This window comes from Homarus americanus, unplaced genomic scaffold (assembly GCF_018991925.1).
Source record: "Homarus americanus isolate GMGI-L3 unplaced genomic scaffold, GMGI_Hamer_2.0 scaffold45698, whole genome shotgun sequence".
In the NCBI taxonomy this organism is placed as follows: domain Eukaryota; kingdom Metazoa; phylum Arthropoda; class Malacostraca; order Decapoda; family Nephropidae; genus Homarus; species Homarus americanus.
In genome coordinates, this window is record NW_024735554.1 from 13,157,547 (window position 1) to 13,170,192 (window position 12,646).

The following is a 12,646-nucleotide window of genomic DNA, read 5'->3' on the forward strand; positions in this document are numbered from 1 at the left end:
TTTAAATTATTGTGTAAGGTAAATGGAAGATAGAATACTGATATTTCTAAACAAGACCTCAATATGACAGAAATTGAAACACCAGTCCCATGATCAGGATGCATGCCCTGTATCACATGAGATTACGGTATAATGTCATATTATTGTGAGTAGATTTTTTAAACTATCTAATCCTTAGGGTTAACATAGATATTTGGGGCTACTTTCAGCAACAACTGAGATATGATCAGATTAGAGGCATTGGATTAATTATAATAGTGGATTATGATGCTGCTGAGGCATTGACTTGGGTCATAGACCTTTTGTTGAGTATTGCTATACTATACAGGAACATTCCGTGAGTTGAATTGCGCAGGCCACTCGTTTAATAATATTTATTTAGGAGGCGTATTTTATCTTGAAAAATTAATAGATGTGGCTGGCGATGAAGTATTTGCGTTCTTCTGAGAGGTGAACTTTGTTTTTACCTCGCTAAGTGCTGTAACGCCAATCGAGCCGGTTAGAGGGTGAATATACTCTCGTCATACGAACATTATAATTCGATCAAACCTGTTGGAATACAATTCATTTAGTATTTAAAATAAGTCATACATAAGCACTCTACATAAATGTTTAATCCAATATATGGCTATGTAATTAGTCTAATCCTAACACAAAAACAATGACACAGTCTACCTGTCTACACAATAAGAAATATTAAACACAGTAGAAAGTTAGAGAAGCCAGGGTAGGTGTTGACTCAAGATATGGAGCTATACTAAATGCCCACCCTATAACCTGGCCCTGGCTGGTCAGCTATATTAGACAGAACTATAACTATATAACAACTCCCTTCACACCCTCCAACCTCCTTCTGGACCTCTCATCTTCAACCATCTCAACCTCTACATTGCATGCGGGCAGGCCTGTAATAAACGATAAACATGACATATGAGTTACAGCCTAACATAGCATTGTTTATATGTCATCATAATTATATTGCTCCGCTAGGTAACACCCACTCCGTTTAGTGTTCGCGGCTCTCTGCACCAGATCAGGCCTGATACTTAAGTTTGTCCGTTCATCATTGATGGTGTTTAACTGTCCGTCCTTGTGACTAAAGCTGCCCTCAGGCTGGTAGTATTTAATTTTGTCATGTCCTTGTGACTAAAGCTGCCCTCAGGCTGGTGATATTGCTTTGTCACGTTCTGCATTGACTATGCTGCCCTCAGGCTGATGGTATTTCACTTTGTCACGTCGCGCCCGCACGGTGACTAAGCTGCCATCGGCACAGTGGTGCTTTGTCATATAGCGACTAAAGCTGCCCTCAGGCTGGTGATATTTACGCTTTATTAACGTTCATTGACTAAGCTGCCCTCAGGCTGGTGTTATTGCTTTTATTTACGTCGTTCTTGTATTAAGCTGCCCAGGCTGGTGGGCATTGGTTTGTCGTCCTTGTGATGGCTGCCCTCAGGCTGGACGATATTTAACTTTGTCACGTTCTCGTGACTATGCTACCCTCAGGCTGATGGTGGCTGCTTTGTCACGATCCTTGTGACTAAGCTGCCGTAGGCTGGTATTGTTAACTTACTGTCATGTCCTTGTATTCTGGCTGCCCTCAAGCTGGTGATATTTGCTTTGTCACGTTCGTGACTACTGCTGCTCAGGCTGGTGTTATTTAAGTTCTTTGTGACTAAGCTGCCCTCAGGCTGGTGGTATTTGCTTTGTCACGTCCTTGTGATGAAGCTGCCCTCTGACTAAGACTGCCCTCAGGCTGGTGGTGTTAACTTTGTCATGTTCACCATTGACTAAGCTGCCCTCAGGCTGTTGGTATTGCTTTGTCACAGTCTTGTGACTACTTTGCCTCAGGCTTGTGGTACTTATCAGTTCCTTAGGACATCTCGGTCCTTTGGCGTTAGGACATCACCATCTTCATGTGGACCCAATTCATTCTCCTGGCGACTCACGTCAGCCTTTCCATTGTTGCTCCTCCAAACAAGCATAATAATTTTGTCCTGAGTCGCTGGCACATTGTGGATGTGCGTCGTTCTTAACCACTGCACCAATGGTACTGGAAGTCCATCCTGTAACCTTACGGCTTCCATCACTTCGACCAAGGTGCCATTTGTTGGCAGACTATTTAGCTGCTATAATGATTGGGTCGCTCATCAAATGAGTTCCAGTTTATATAGCTTATTGTCCTTCGGCAGCTCACCCTTTATGACAGTTTAGGTTCTTTCTCATAAGCCTCTTTCTGCCAATTTTATAATTGTCTGCTCAGCCGGCTGTAGTTCCTCAGTGTAGCCTCTTCAGTTTGGTATGAGTTTGCCCAGGAAGATCCTTGTACTGGACAAGCCACCAAATAGTTCTTTAATCCATGCCACCGTTTCACCAAAATTGCCATGATAGTACCTGGAGCCATAGTTTTGGCGAGGACCGCCTGACCAACTCACTCACTGCCGGAAACAGCTACAGATCTCTGGTGTATACCGTTTCACCTCCAGTAAGTCGTTCAAGAACTGCTGATTCCTTTGTACCGTTCTTCAACACTGGGTAGAAAGTCAGGACCTCGTATCCACGAGATCCTGCAGCCAGATCCGACAGGTAATCCCTAGTTGCGCCATCTGCTGGAACAGCGTGTGCCGACATGTCTCCGCTTCAGTTCAGGTCTTGACAGCTCTTGTATGACGCTGCTATCCTGGTAGCTACAGCGTTTGAAATGTCTGCTCGAATTAGCGATGTACTACAAAACTAACATGCCTCCGTCCAAAAATAAAGATTAGGTGTATGGTCATGGTCATTTCTCGGCGAATCGTTAGATCAGCGTTCACGCGGATAGCTGCACAAAGTTCCCGGCCTTGTGTTGTCAGTTGCTTGGTGGAGCCAGCTTGGCCTGTCCGTACACAGGCACTGGATACTTCCGCCAGAGTCTACCATTCTCAGATAGGTCACCGCACGGAAGCAGCCTGCGATGCATCACAGAAGGTGTGCTGTGCTGGATAGTTTCTTTAGCACATGCTGTTTTAGAATCTGGAAACATAATTTTGATGGGCCAATTCTCTAGCCAGAAAGCAAGGTGATGTGATTAACAGCCCGACAAGGTTAAGTCCACCTAATCAGCGCCTGCATTCACACTGAAATAATATTTTAGCCTTGATGATGAATAGGGGCCCACGAACCCCAGTGGGTCATAAATAGAACTGACCAGGCAAGCCTCCTCTCCTGGTAGCTGTATGAGTTAGTTTACTGCTGATGTGAGCTGATCACCTTCCAGAACCCTACTAACCCCAGGAGCTCACTCCATTGGCAATTGTCTTGCCTCAGATCGAATTTCAGCCAGTGTATTTTTCCTACTCAGTGGGATGGTAGCCCAACTGCTCCTTTGTGATTACTGGCCCACTTAGTTGCTTGAAATCCTCCACCCCAGCGCCAACAGTCTTGAAGCTGACGCGCTAACGTGATGCTTCATTTTGATGAATCAGTGACATGGAGCAAGTGCGTCAAGCGTAAAGTTGACTTCAGCCTAGCGCCACCATGTCAGGAACTCGGATCTGTGGTCTTGGAATATGCGCGGAGGCGTAGGATTTACATGAAGACTCCACACACCAAAGATGTGCACCTTCATCCTGCTAGGTTATTGTCTCTACTCAGGTCCCCACATTCTCCCACCAGAGAATATGCATCTGATGTTCTGGCACTACGAGAGTTTGATGGTACATAGCCTCCATCTGCCACTTGTGGCTCTGGTTATGGCGAAACCTAAACGGGACTCAAGTAATTTGTTGTTGAAATCTGGACCTTGTAGTACCTGAATTAGTTTCAGCGATGTCCTTTTGTGTTTGGCTACGGTCAAAACTATCACGTGCGCGGCTTATTTGGGTTCAACACGGGTGATGAAGTTGAATGCAGACCAGTCCATTAAAGTAGCTCCAGCTGGCACCAGGCACTGATTCAGCATATCCTTCAGCGAAGCAGTTTATTTTATTTCACTCTCGTATCCTTATGCTGCAGCTATGCGTCCTTGGATAGTCTCCTTGAAGCCCGTAATTCGGCGTCTCCTGTCAGTGGAGTACAGTATTTCTACAGGCTTCTTCATAAGTGTAACTGGCCATTATGTCATCCTTTAAGACTTCACAATATTGCACATATTTATTAATCTGTGTTAGAGCTGGTGATTGGTGAATCAATGCTCAATGTGTTCATTAACCTTATCATAACAGGTGGAGCACATGATGGAAGAAACAAAATGCAGTCACCCAGCAAGTGATATGGGTCGGTGCAGAGCAACAAGGTGTTGCAGTCATGGCAGATGATGCAGATGGGATACATCATGGAGTTACGAAAGTCAATCTACAAAATGGAGGTAAGTTCAAAAATTAATTGTGTTAATAAAAATGAGTATTTTTGTTGTACATTACACTACTTACTGCTAAAACTAGTTTCTTTACTATTTATGAGTTTATATACGGACACGAAGATTAAGGGGATAGTTTTCTGCAGGTCCTTCGTTCATACAGTAAACGTTAGTTAAACGATTCAATTTTTAAGATTCATGGTTTAAAGCAACACCCTAATTAAGAGACAATGTTTTAATTTTAAAAGCGAATCTTTTCTATTTTGGCGAGAGTCAATCTGGTAGCATCATACAGCTCCTCCCGACTTATGACAGGGTTGGGACTAAATCCCAGGTTATTAGTCGAAGTAACTAAATAATACAAAGAAAAATCTAAATGGATGTCTCTCTTTCTTCTCAGCACCACAAAACTCTCACTGAAACATGACCATTTTAAAGAGTGAATTACAAACGAAAATTTTCTCTGCATTATAACGGGACTCAAAATATATGAATTTGACAAATGTTAGTCTGGGGCAGAATTAAATGAGTCTTGGTGTAAGTCCAGTGGTGCCAAGTCCCGGGGAGGAGCTGTGTTTAAAATTGCACCTAATAATGTTTCTCTGGGCGCTTCACACTCCTAAGAGCTAAAGCTAGCTGCTATACATAACACCAATATAATGTACTAAATGATTACTAAAATTTTTGTCTACAGTCGTATACTTTATCCTTGGGGTTCGTAACAGAGATACCCGTGGATGTTAAAAACGCGTATATTTGCTGCCCCCCACCCCAAAAAAAAAACCCCACCTTTATGTCCTTATTTACCTTATATACCTGTGTAGTAGTTCGGTTTTAAGACCAAATTATTTGACAAAATTGGGGGTCAATTTCTAAACGGGTAATAGGTTCATAGGTTGAAAAATATTTACCAAAACAATGAAACGATGCACCAACGCACCTGTAGTGTCGGACAGTTGCCAGGGCAGATCTCTTTGCGCCATCAAGCCAAACCTAAGTAGCAACCATGGTATGGTATACACAGGACGATGTAAAACATAAAGTATTCATTTATTAAATTTTATTTATAGATACGGACATAAATTTTGTTCATTACATTTGAAACATCAATCTTTGTTAATTAAATTTGAAACAAAAAGAAAACTATGATACGTATTTTCATTAAAAATATTACATCACAAGTATATTTTATCTTAACTGTGACTGAATGAATATACGTATTTCAGAAATATATATGAAATATAATATTTTGCTGAATGACGCATATATTACAGTGGAAAGTGGATAAATCATGACTTAAACAATGACTTTCAGATTTTATTCAAAAGATTTTACCGTAATCGCCAATGGTTTTCAGTTAAAAACTGTTGTACTGCATTGTATTAACAATAATTCTATCCTACCATTAGGCTTATAATCCGACAACTGAAAACCATTCAAAAGGGGATTACGGTAACATCTTTTGAACGTAAAGAAAGAGAAAGTCATTGTTGGCCACAATTTTATCCCACTTTCCTCTGTAATACGTTCATCATTTCAAAAAATATTACATTTCCATGTTCTCAGAAATAAATGAAATGAACGCAAGTATTTAATATTAAAATGCAAAAATAGCTATAAAAAACTAATACACCCGTAATGTACTGGCTGGCATCTCCACTGCCCCTCCCACTTCCAAGGTCACCACCTCCCAATCCGCCCTCCTCTGCCTTCCACCATCACTACTGCCAACAACAAACACAAATGTTTTGTGAATAACTGCACCTCCACTTTATGTACAGTACTGAACTGTACTGTGCTGTGCATTTTACAAACAATAAACATGGCAAGAAAAGCTATTAAAAAAAAAGAGATAAAAATTTCTCTTTACTGTACAGTACCTATCCTCGGCGACAGGACGGGGTCATCGGGCTCATCGCCACTAATTCCATAACGGGTGGTGAAGTGAAGCACGTGGATTCAGCTGCTTCCTCACTGCCACCAGTGAATGATGGTGTTAAATCTCTCTTCGTGATCAAAGAACATGGTGATGGGGAGTTGTCTTTCTTTTCATTTCTTCCATGATGTTTTGTTTGGAGCAAAACGTCATCCATCCCTCCGAGATGAATTTCTAGGCATGCACCATGGAGGGGTTCATACTATAGGCCAGTTTTCAGTGCCTCAATATTCCTGGTCATTTCAACTTCTCCAACGTTATTTCTTGGTGTTTCCTCTTCCCTTTCGCTTCCTCTTCCTGCCTGAGTCTACTAACCCTGCAGATCCCCGTCAGCTCAGTGTCGTGCTCTTCAATTAGCCCTAATCTCGTCCCATGTCCTGAAGCCTTCAGCAACCACTTTCTGACAGTGCCAGGTCTTTCTGAATATTTTCATTAAAAATCCATCAAAATCATTTTCCTTGTCATCGCCTTAAGCAACCAAACAGTTCTCCCAGTCTACCCTTGAAAAAGGCTAGACGGCACGGTTGGTTTAATTAAAAAATGTTACAGCACATGTATATTTTACCTAAACTGTGCCTGAATGAATATATTCTCAGAAATAAATAGTAGTTTTGCTGAAACTGATGTATTTCAATGTAAAATAGATAAAATACATATGTTAAAACAAAGACTTTACCTAACCTTCCAATGTTTAAGAGATGTTACTTTTTTAATAGTTTTCGTTAAAATACTGTTATATTACAATGATATTCTATTCATAACAATATATATTAAAACATTCAGAAATAATATTGCCAAAATGACGATGATGGAAAGTGGATAAAATCGACGTAAAAGATAGAATATTATTGTATAAACAGTTTTTAACTGAAAACCATTCAAAAGCGATTATGGTAACATCTTCTGAACGAAGAAAGCGAAATATTGCTTGGCCACTTCACTGTGTAATGGACATCATTTCAGCAAAATATTACATTTCCATATTCTCAGAAATAAATAGTAGTTTAGCTGAAATGTAATGCATTTCAATGTAAATTAGATAAACTACATGAAAACAAAAGACTTTACCTAACTCGATATATTCAAGATATGTTACTCGTTTTTTAGTAGTGGTTAAAATACTCTTTATATTAGTGATATTCTATTCATACTGTGCTTGATATAATACATTCACGGAACTGTATTTCAACTAAATGCTGATACACAAGCGTGGTTACAGCGAGACTGACTAGAGGAGAGAGAGCTATGCGTGTGTGTGTGAGGTTGCGGGAGTGGGCGTGTCCTGCGAAATCAGTGCCGCCGCATTGCTGAATGTATGCCACATTTTCCAATTACTAATGTACAGAATATTCCTCGGCGGGGCAATCCGCGACGGTAAATCCGTACTAAACCCACATATGTTAAGCGATTATATATATATATATATATATATATATATATATATATATATATATATATATATATATATATATATATATATATATATATATATATATATATATATATATATATATATATATATATATATATATATATATATATATATATTTTTTTTTTTTTTTTTTTTTTACCAAACCGGCTCGAAACATGAGGATCCATATATTTATTGGCCTTATAGCACGCGACTTCTACATACAATCAACACCTCAATCCACCAGGATTTGAACCTCATGCCCACTAGCCCATGACTGTGACCGGGGAACACTAACCGCTGGACCACCAGGATACTAAAAGCAGTCCTGTGGAAGTCATTATTGGCGAGATCCTACTGTATATATATATATTTATTTATATATATATATACACACACTCCGGATTTACGACGGGGTTAGGGACCGACATCTAGGTCGAAGGTAAATGGTCGGGTCGGAAAATCCTTAACACATGCGCCGTTAACGTACAGACACGCTTCGGAAACGACATTAACCGAAATGGACGTTGTCCGATCATCAAAACTTTGTCTTTATACTTACATGTATGTGGAATACTATATACGCATAACACTTTCACTCAAATCACTATATGTAACTTCACTTAACGCAGTCAATTGAACCCAGAGGGTCCCGCGTTAAGTGAAATCCGCGTTAAGTGAACAACAGAACATATGGGATTAATTCCAATAGAAACCGGCCCGACCCCCCAAACTCCACTTTTTGAAGGCACATACCTATGTTGTAGTAAAAATAACATCTTAATTTTATGATGGTACATGCACACAATTAATACTTAAGAGAAATAGAGAAATACAGTCGCCAAGTTAATGTCCATTCAAATAATGGACTCAACTCCCTCCCCCTCTCACACTACACAGCCGGCTAACAGATGGTCGGTCGGTCCCTCCCTCCCCCCCCACCACCCCCCACCAACCGTTCCAAGGAGATGTGTGGGATAACCTCAAACTAAAGTTAGGAAAATATAATTGACATTGCTGGATTCCTTGTAAGACCAGGAATATTTTGAATATAAATGTCATATATTTTGCACAAAAGATAACATAGTTACCTAGAGAAAAACTTTTATCTAAAAATTGTAAGTTTAAAGCAAAATATATGATGTTTATGTTCAAAATGATCACCAAATTATAAGAATTCCAGCAATGTAAATTATATTCTGACCGGGTAATTTGTATGAATTTTATGAGCTAAAACAAATATTTTCAGTTAATAAAAAAAAAATAATCTTCACGACACTATCTGTCAATCAAAGTACCCCACCTTGCCTCCCCCCCTCTTCCAACCGCGCGGTCAGTCCCAACCCTCCCCCCCACCCCCCACCAATCCTCCCTTCCAGAGTTTTTAACATTTAGTATTAAATAATACCTCAGATTAAAGTTAGGATAATATAATTGACATTGCTGGATTCCTTGTAAGACCAGGAATATTTTGAACATAAATGTCATATATTTTGCACAAAAGATACCATAGTTACCTAGAGAAAAATTTTTATCTAAAAATTGTAAGTTTAAAGCAAAATCTATGATGTTTATATTCAAAATGATCACCAAATTATAAGAATTCCAGCAATGAAAATTATATTCTGACCGGGTAATTTGTATGAATTTTATGAGCTAAAACAAATATCTTCAGTTAATAAAAAAAAATAATAATTCTTCACACGGTAACAGATGGTCGGTTGGTCCCTCCCTCCCCCCCACCCCCACCAACCGTCCCAAGGAGATGTGTGGGATAACCACTAAATTTTAATAAATAATACCTCAAACTAAAGTTAGGATAATATAATTGACATTGCTGGATTCCTTGTAAGACCAGGAATATTTTGAATATAAATGTCATATATTTTGCACAAAAGATACCATAGTTACCTAGAGAAAAATTTTATCTAAAAATTGTAAGTTTAAAGCAAAATATATGATGTTTATATTCAAAATGATCACCAAATTATAAGAATTCCAGCAATGTAAATTATATTCTGTCCTGGTAATTTGTATGAATTTTATGAGCTAAAACAGGCAGTCAGGCAGGGTGGCGGGTGGGGCAAATCTAAAAATAGCGTCTCGGACACTCACCGCGTATATGTGGAAAAAATCCGCGTTAAGTGAAAGTTCAGCTTTGGCAAGGTACCGCGTATATGCGAAAACGCGTTAAGTGAAACCGCGTTAGGCGGGGTAAAACTGTACTGTAATGTGATACAGGTGATTAATTTTTATCTCTTGTGCAAAATACATGACGTTTATATTAAAATTATTCACTGTCTGACAAGGATTCCAGCAATGCTGGGCAGATGGGGGAGAGGGAGGGAGGGAGGGAGGAAGTGAGCGTGGGGGGGAGGGGAGCAGGAGGTGAAGTAGTACGTTTGACAGTTGGCACCCAAGGTCTAACGTGTGTTTATTTATCTGTTCTTAATTGACTAAGCTTCTCTCCTATAAAGAGCCAGTGAAATGACCTGGGTGAATATAATTTACATTGCTGGGATTCTTCTAAGATGTTGATTAATTTAAATATAAACAACCTATAATTCGCAGTAGACATAACAATTTTAGTACAGGTTGTACCTCTCTAGTCCGGCAACCTCGGGATCTGACCGGTGCCGGACCATGGAAATTGCCGGACCATGGAAATTCACCCTTTTCCTGGATAGATAGTGACTTGTGCTTATGCCTGGAAGCACTAGCAAAACTTTCTCTGCATCATGGTCTCTTTGAAGACATATTGAAGGGTTAAATGTCGTATAGTAGCTTCTCAAATTTCGCGAGTTTTTAATTCTTAATGTATTTTATTGGAACACACAAAAAATAAATAAATAAAAATTTTGACGGCGGAAACTTGAATTTCGACGGGTTTGAACGGCCCGCCAACGTGCAGACGACGTGCATAATCGTGTAAACAGCGTCATTTCTCTTATGTACAAAAGATTCATTATTGTTTATTACTGAATGTCTTTTTTATTGAATTAATGTTTATGTGTGCAAAATGAGCAATACAATTCATTAATAATACGTAGAATATTAAAACCCACGAGGAAATGACACAGCATTGTATTCGTTGATTACAAAACCAGTGACTGACTGGTTCTACATATAAAACTGAAGAAAATAAGACCTTGGTTGTAGCTGTAGTAAAATTAATATGGTTGTTTTAAGTAATGTTATTTAATGTTAATAAATGGAACAATAGAAGTAGCTAACGATAATGGTAAAGAAAAAAGAGAGATCGCGTATGTAAGTGCGCATGCGCACACGTGAAAACATATCGTCATTACTTTACATAAGAATATGAAAGCAACACTTATTTACTGTTCATATATATTTTAATTAATGTTTCTGAATTTGTTTTTATTGAATTAATGTATGTGTGTGCAAAATTAACAATACAATTTATTAATAATACGTGGAATATTAGAGGAGACGAGACGGCTGCCGGCATTGTTTATGTTAAAGCTTACGAAACCAGTGACTGATTGGTTCTACATATAAAACTGAAGAAAATAAGACCCTGAGTTTAGCTGTAGTAAAATTAATGTAAAAAAATGAATATGGTTGCTTGAAGTACCTGTAATGTTATTTAATGTTAATAAATGGAACAATATAAGTAGCTAACCATAATGGTAAAAAAAAAAGGAGACTGAGCTATGTAAGTGCGCACATGTGAAAACATATCGTCATTACTCTACATAAGAATATGAAAGCAACACTTATTTACTGCTCATATATATTGAAGGGTTAAATGTTATGCTCTGTATAGACAAGCACAGAGAGAGAGCTGCCGGATGTAAACAAACCTTAATTTCCCCCGGCTTTGTCGTTGTTGTTTTTTTACGGGGATTAGCCCACCCGGGCATAGGTCACTGACCCACATTGGGGCCTGAGGGGCAAAAATTTAATACTCCTGTAATAATAATAATAATAATAATAATAATCAAGATTAAAAAAAAAAAAAAGCTGCCTATCTACCTATTGGACAAACTAAAATCGTTCCGGACCACGGGAGTTTCCGGACCACAGAATGCCGGACTAGAGAGGTACAACCTGTACCGTAATCAAATTAGTACATGTGCACTCCAGCTTTGCACTGAGGTCATTTATTTCTTTTGCGTTTCTTTTAGTATGGTGTGTGCATGTAAATGGATGAAAATAAATGAAGAAATTTATGTAAATCTACCCAAAAATACAGTTGAAAAACTTTATATTATAAAATGTACTACAGTATTGTACACTAATGTACTACAATTTTTATCTTTTGAGTAAAATATATGACGTTTATATTTAAATTAATCTCTGTCTTGCAAGGATTTCAGCAATGCAAATTATATTCTCCTATAGTCTGAGATATTATATGAAAAACTTAAGGCCTCAAACCGGGGGAGGGGGTGAGGCGATATGATTTGACAGTTGGCGCTGAAGGCCTGCGTGTTTATTTATCATTCCTTAAGAGTGACTAAGCTCTTCTCATAATTTGCCACCCAAATGACCTAGGTGAATATAACTTACATTGCTGGGATTCTTGTAAGATAGTGATTTATTTGAATACCTGTATAAACAAGCTGTATTTGCAATAAACATAAATTTTAGTACATGTACAGTACAGGTTTGCACTTAGGTCCATTGTTAACCGAGGGACCACTGTATTACAGTGTACTTGCACTGTACAATATTGACTAAATTCACTAGATAACGTACACAACTAATGGTTGGTAAAACTTCTCATGTAAGTGAGTGTCAAGTCTGTCAGTGTGAGTGCTTGTGTCCCCCATCATAGGAGTCCGTTTTCTCTCACTTCAGGACCGTACCTGGGTACAATTTGTATAGAACAAACATAAACATTCAGAAGGTGAGTTATCCTTTACCAACGTTTCCCGTTTTCTGAGACCCTACAAGCGCGGTGGATTTGGATGTTATGTAGCGTAATATGAATTAAAGG

General features: G+C 38.7%; 1 protein-coding gene across 2 annotated transcripts in view; it reads left to right on the forward strand.

Moving 5' to 3' along the window:
• Positions 1-12,646, forward strand: part of LOC121871536 (cadherin-23-like) — a gene marked incomplete at its 3' end in the record, with an annotated part of 255,663 nt that overhangs the window by 89,272 nt on the left and 153,745 nt on the right.